This window comes from Petaurus breviceps, unplaced genomic scaffold (genome assembly GCF_028583685.1).
Source record: "Petaurus breviceps papuanus isolate PSGF00001 unplaced genomic scaffold, PetGlider_PUasm1.0 551, whole genome shotgun sequence".
Taxonomy (NCBI): Eukaryota; Metazoa; Chordata; class Mammalia; order Diprotodontia; family Petauridae; genus Petaurus; species Petaurus breviceps.
Genome location: NW_027186372.1, coordinates 31,652,167 through 31,659,185, shown reverse-complemented (window position 1 = coordinate 31,659,185; position 7,019 = coordinate 31,652,167). Strand labels below are relative to the sequence as shown.

The following is a 7,019-nucleotide window of genomic DNA, read 5'->3' as shown; positions in this document are numbered from 1 at the left end:
TCCTCCTCCTCCTCCTCCTCCCTCAAAATGAGAAACTGAAAAGATATTAGCTTTAAAAGGGCAAGGTCTCCCACTGCATCCTGGGCCTTCTCCAGTCACCATGATCGTTGTTAGGCCATTGTACCCAGATAACTCTGGGGGAGAAAATGAGGCTGGCGATTGCACAGCCCTCCCTCTCTCAAATCAAAGTCAACTACAAGTCATGTCATCATCTGCTTGATGTCATGGTCCTCTTCAAGAATGAAGGACAAACCACAACCCTCAATATGCTCTCCTTTCTTTGAGCATACCTAATTCTCTTATCCCCTTCCATTCATTCTTTCCTGTAGGGTAAGCTATATTTCTATATCCAATTGTGTGTGTGTGTGTGTGTGTGTGTGTGTTATTCCTTCTTTGAGACAATTCTGATGAGAGTAGGGCTCAAGCATTTCCTGCTACCTGCCACCTCCCCCATTTTCCCCTCCACTGTAATAATTCTTTCTTGGCTCTTTTATGGGAGATAATTTTTCCTATTCTACCTTTCCTTTCCCTTTTTCCCAGTGCATTCCTCTTTCTCACCCCTTAATTTTATTTTTTAAGGTATCATCTAATCATATTTAATGCAAACCTGTACCCTCTGTCTAACTGCCCTAGAAATGAGGAAGTTTTTATGAGTTACAAGTATCATTTTTTTCCCATGTAGGAATGTAAACAATTTAACTTTATTAAGTCACTTATTATTTCCCTTTCCTTTTTACATTTTAATGCTTCTCTTCATTCTTGTATTTAGAAGTCAAATTTTCTATTCAGCTCTGGTTTTTTTTTTATCAAGAATGCTTGAAAGATCTATATTTCATTGAATGTCCATTTTTACCCTGAGGCATTATACTCAGTTATGCTGGGTAGGGGATTCTTTATTGTAATTCTAGCTCCTTTGCCCTCTAGAATATCATGTTACTAGTCCTCTGATTCTTTAGTATAGAAGCCGGTAAATCTTGTGTTATTCTGACTGTGACTCCATGATACTTGAATCATTTCCTTCTGGCTGCTTGCAGTATTGTTCCCTTAAGTTTGGGGCTCTGGAATTTGGCTATAATATTTTTGTGATCTCTTTCAGGAGATGATTGGTGGATTCTTTTTTATTTCTATTTTGCCCTGGTTCTAGAATATCAGGGCAGTTTTCCTTTATAATTTTCTGAAAGATGATGTCTGAGATTTTTTTTTTTTGTAATCATGGCTTTCAGATAGTCCAATTATTTTATAATGATTTCTCCTGTGTCTGTTTTCCATGTCAGTTGTTTTTCTACTATGACATTTTACATTGTCTTCTATTATTTTCATTCTTTTGGTTTTGTTTTATTGTTCCTTGATGTGTCATAGAGTCACTAGCTTCCACTTGCTAAATTCAATTTTTAAGGCATTATTTTCTTCAACGAGGTTTTGTATCTCTTTTTAACATTTGGTTTTATTTTGGTTTTTAAGGTGTTATTTTCTTCAGTATTTTTTGTGCCTCCTTTATCAAGCTACTGACTCTTTTTTGATGTTTTTCTTGCATCACTCTCATCCTTTTCCCAATATTTCCTCCCCATCTCTTGATTTTTAAAATCCTTTTTGAACTCCTCCATGGCCTAAGACCATTTCATATTTTCCTTGGAGGGTTTGGATGTGGGAATTTTGACTTTGCTGTCTTCTTATAAGTGTGTGTTTTGATCGTCTTTGTTACTATAGTAATTTTCTATGGTCAGAAGTTTTTTCTGCTCTTTGCTTATTTTTCTAACCAATTTCTTGACTTTTAATTCTTTACTAAAGCGGGGTTCTGCTTCCAGGATGGAGGGTACACTGTCCCAAACTTCAGGGGTTTTGCATAGCTGTTTTCAGAGATACTTATAAGATACTTACAGAGATACCTGTAAGTTTTTGGTTTTTCCAGGATGGTATGATCTAAGGAGAAATGTGTTTCCTACTGTTCTGGCCTGTATTCTGGCCTGTGAATGACCACAAGCACTTTTTTTTCTGTCCTGGAACTGTGATAAGGGTCCCTGCTTAACTGCAGTCATAAGCTCTGATGTGCTAGTGATCCTTCTCACCCTGGGACTGCCACCCAGGACTGTGACCTGCATCTGAGTATGAACAAAGAAACAGAGTCCTGCCTCCAGTACCTGTAAAGAGACCCCCTGTAATCCCTTTCTGACCAGTTGTTTGATCTCTTTATCATCTGTGGTCTGAGAGCTCTGAAAGAAGCCACTGTTGTCACTGATCCAGTCATTCCCAAAGTTTGCTCCTCATTTGCTGGGGCCTGTGGTGTCCTCTCACCCCACTGCAACAGGTCTTTCCTGTCAAACTTTTAAGTTGTCTTGGGTTGGAAAATTGTTTCACTCCATCCTTTTGTGTGTTCTTCCACTTCGGGATTTGCTTTAGGGCATTATTTAAAGGTCTTTGGAGAGCAGATCTGTGATTTCATTGATTCAGGGAAATCTTTGGTAGTAAAACCCTCCCTACAAATGTAAGTCAGCATCTGTTCTTCAACTTGCAGTTTTAGAGAGTTGCCAGGGGACACTGAGGGATTAAATTACTTGCCCACAGTTATACAGTCACTAAGTGTCAGAGACTGGATTTGATCTCAACTTTGATGCCTGTTCTCTATCATACCATAGTATCTCTCAGCAGCATTCCAATTATTATTATTGGCATTCATAAGTGTTGTAGACAAAATAGAAGTCTGGGTGGAATTTTGAGAGCCAAAATTCTTTAGGAGAGTATCGCATAGTAGGGGAAGAAAGTGTTAAATTCAACTCAATTCAACAACAAAAAATTGAATTTTTATTACTTATTCAGAACTAGATTGAAAATACTTGGAATATCCAACAGAAATATGAAACAAACTTCTCAACCAAAGGAACTTACCATCTAACGGAGGAGGTGAAACATACTTATGGAACTCTACAAAACATTAATTAATTAAATTCAGAGATGACTGATAAAGATAAACCTAAATGATTTCACAGGGGGAAGAGGAATTTGTTCAATTAATCAGCAAAACCTTAAATAGAATTTAAGCCTGATTTTGAATATGGGTGGGATTTGGATAGGTGAGAAGCATAGGGGAAAAATCATAAAATTTACCTTGCCATTAAAGCTAGAAAGAACTTTAGAGATTATCCAGCGACCAATCTACTTAGTTTAAAGATAAGGAAACCCAGGTTCAGAGAGTAAAAGTAATTTTTCAAATATCACACAATTGGTCAGAGGCAGAATTGGGATTTGAACTCGTTTCCTAACTGTTCAATTTACTATTTTCCAACCTATGCTTTTTTTATGGTTGTGGGGCAGTTGCTTGATTGCCTTTCAGCACAGAAATAGGCTATAGTTTTCATCTTCAACTCACTTAATCTGTTTTAAAAATGAACTTTATTTAATGATCTTTAGTTCAAGTGATTTTAAAATAACAACTTTAACCTGCCCTCCTAACAGCCTACTGAATCTATGAATAATGGAGTTTTAGAAACCTGGCATTGTGTTTCAATAACATCATCTTTAACATGGGGATGGAATAGAAATGTTGAGACTGAAAAAATATATCAATAAAATAACTTAAAAAATGAAATCAATGTAAGGGTGGTGGACCTTGTATCTTTTGTGTTGTGAGGTGGGATTGTTTTTCTAGTATTGGTTAAGGCTAGCCCTGTACTCTATCCAATGTTTCCAGGATAATGGGGCTCCCTTAATGGCCCCTGGTTTTCTATGTGGCCATGAGGACCTAGAGGGAAATGAGGTCTTTTCTTTGTGTTGTCCATTTAAGGGCTAGGTAGCTGAGCAGAAGTTCATTGCACTGATGGAATTTTCCCTGATTAACAGACAAAGAGATGGTGACCCTGCTAGGGCCTTCCTGCAAAGGCAAAAAGGAATTAGAGTCCAAGTACAAATAAGTCAATATCAAGAACCCTGCTGATAAGTCATGTAGCTGAAAAGGAGTTGCTGAGAGGCAGAAGCTGTTTGAAGTTCTGACTTCAGAAGGGCCATACTAGGCAAATAAAATACATCAATATAGATAGTTATTTCCATTTGCTACTCTCATGTCTTCTATAAGAGTGTGTTTTTATGCACACCTGAATGAGAATGACTCCATTGTCCATTTTTTTCTTAAGGTTCCTCAGCTATGTTCTCCATGGCAATGGCCTAGTTCAGTTCATATCTAAGGGTATTTTGCCATTCTAAGAGCTACTAGCTACCATCTTATACAAGGGTGCATCCTAGATGTGAGTGCAGGAAAGTGTATAGATCCCAGGATGGCACTTAGTCCCAGGGTATCAGGTCAAAGGTATTTCCAAGAATCACTAACGAATAAAGTCCATGTGGCTGTAGTAGATATATATCCAGAAAGCAAAATCTCAGGCTATAAACCAATGAGCAAATAGTCTACAAAAATTTGAGGCACAGGAAATATAAGTTAAGCAGTTATAGGTCAAAATCCAAGGAGGTAAGCAGATGAAAGTGTCTTCACTGAGCAGCTGGGGAGAAAGAGGTTAAGCATTAACATACCCTGCCCCAACTCTCCATAACAAAGTGGTAAAATGGTTCTATTATCAGCAGCAAGGATACCAGTGGATTGGCAGCCTATGTAAGTGACCTGTAGTGTGTGTGATATTTTGAGGTCCTGGGAGCCCAGAAGCAGAAAGTATTGAGGAGAGATTGAAGTTCTAGATGGTAGGAGATGGAAGAATTGGAATGTGGTCTGCTGATCCAGTCATGCTCATGGCTGCAGCTTTCAGGAGACTCACTTCTGGCCAAGGCCTACATCATGATGCACAAGGGCTATGCCATTCTTCTCTCTGACCTCCAACATGTGTGTCATTAGTAAGTTGACATGAATGTCATCAGTCAATGGGCCAAGGAGTTGAATAAATAACCTGCTGTAATTCCTTCTACCTTTCTCTCCCACTTGAAAGACCTCATGTACACCTTTTTGGAAGGTTTGGTTTATCCCAGAGGGGCCACTTTCTCTTGTCAGCATATACCAGAGGGACTGACACCATGTGTTTGGAGTGAGCTCTCTGATCTGTCCTTCCTCCCTCCCTTCCTTCCTCTCTCCCTCCCTCCCTCTCTTCCTTTCTGTCTCCCTCCCTCTCTCTCTTTCTTTCTCTCTTTCTCTCTCTCTTTCTTTCTTTCTTTCTTTCTTTCTTTCTTTCTTTCTTTCTTTCTTTCTTTCTTTCTTTTTTTGTTTCTTCTTTTCCTTCTCTTTCTTCTTCTTCTTCTTCTTCTTCTTCTTCTTCTTCTTCTTCTTCTTCTTCTTCTTCTTCTTCTTCTTCTTCTTCTTCTTCCTTCCTACCTTCCTTCCTTCCTACCTTCCTTCCTTTCTTCCTTCTTTTGTTCCTTTCTTTGTTTATTTTTTAGTCTACCCTTTCACTATAACTTCCATTGCACCTTGGCTAGCCCTTCTTTGGTTTCTCAACATCTCATACATCCCCCAGTGGGCATGGGTCTGGTACTGCAGTGTTAGGTGAGAGAGCTGGTTTCTTTGTTTTGGCTGAAAAATGCAGAAATACTAGGGGAATGGAGCCATACTGAGCCAAGGTTAATTGAAGACAGAGATATTTGATGAGAATTCTTTCTGGAGCAGGCCATGGCAGAGAATTTGCCAGAAGTATGTAATACTGAGAATGGAAGACCCTTTGCTATGAAACTAAAAAATCTCTATGTGGCAGTCATTAAGCAAGAATTCCAGGCAGAATGAAAATGACAAAGTTTGGGAGAATCCCAGGCTCTGACAGGATATTTAAAAAAATTAAGTAGATTTATTTATTTTTAATTTTCAACATTCACTTCCATAAGTTTTAAATTTTTCTCCCTCCCTCCTCTCCCTCCTATCTGTCCCCTCCCTCCCCTTCTCCCTCCCCAAGATGGCATGCAATCTGATATAGGATCTACATGTCCATTCCTATTATATTAAATATATTTTCACATTAGTCATGTCTGACAGGACTTCTTCCAGTGAAACTGATGGTAGACTACTGAACCTGCCAGAGCAGCAAGCCTTCTTTGCCCCATCCCTGTCTGTGTTGGAGACTTTGAATATGAAGACTTCAATTTCAATGCAGAGACCTCATCTGTCCAAAGTCAAGAGAATGAAACCAAAGGGATTCTTCAGCTGAACTGAGCTCACCTCCCAGTGCTTCAGCTGCTGAGCAGGACTCTGGAGAGGAGATACTGTCAGAAGTGTCTTGAAAGGACTTTCTGCAGTGAAAGCTCAGATCATGGAAAAATTCAGGCAAGGCTGGAGCCTTGTGTTGGGATCCAGCTTTAAAGTTAGTGTTAGCAGGCCATGTAGTGGACACTTTGGCAGAGAGAACTTCAGTCTGAGTATACTGATGATTGCGCTAAGTTTTCTGACCTGAGAAAGAGCCCAAACCTGGGGAAATATTGAACCCCATTCCCCCACATGATCCTCCTCTAGACTTTGTAAGTATATATTTGTGGTGGATTTACTGGGAACACAACAACAGTAAAATCTTCCAAAACTTCTGTGCCATCTTAAGATAGCATTAACCTACTGCTGTATTTACATCAAACTCACTGGCAAGTCCCTAATTCTTTGCCTATAGTTACTCCCATGGTCTGAGTGGAGTTAAAAAAAAAAACAACCTGGAAAAAAAGTCTATTTTGCCTCATTAGTAAATGATTTAACAGAATGATTAGTCATAAAAAATGTATCTACTTCCTTGTTTCCTTCTATTTATTTTTTCCAATTTTGCTATTACCATTTTAATGGTAATAGGATACACACATATTCTTATTTCCACTCTTGGTATCACTTCTTATTTGTTATTTATTAAGGCACAATAATATTCTATTATGTCCATATTCTACAATTGGTTCAGTCATTCCAAGATCATTGGACATTGATAAAAGTACCATGAATATTTTTATACAAGTAGATTTATTTTATACCCAACTTATCGTTAGGGTATAATTCTAATAATGGGTTCATTGGGTCAAAGGCTATGAACAAGTTTGTGATTCTAATTTGATATTTTCATATGCTT

General features: G+C 38.4%; 1 pseudogene; it reads left to right on the top strand.

Annotated features, from left to right (window-relative positions):
• Positions 1–4,690: 4,690 nt before the first annotated feature.
• On the top strand, positions 4,691–6,128 carry LOC138172566 (non-homologous end-joining factor 1-like; annotated as a pseudogene).
• The last annotated feature ends 891 nt before the right edge of the window (positions 6,129–7,019 follow it).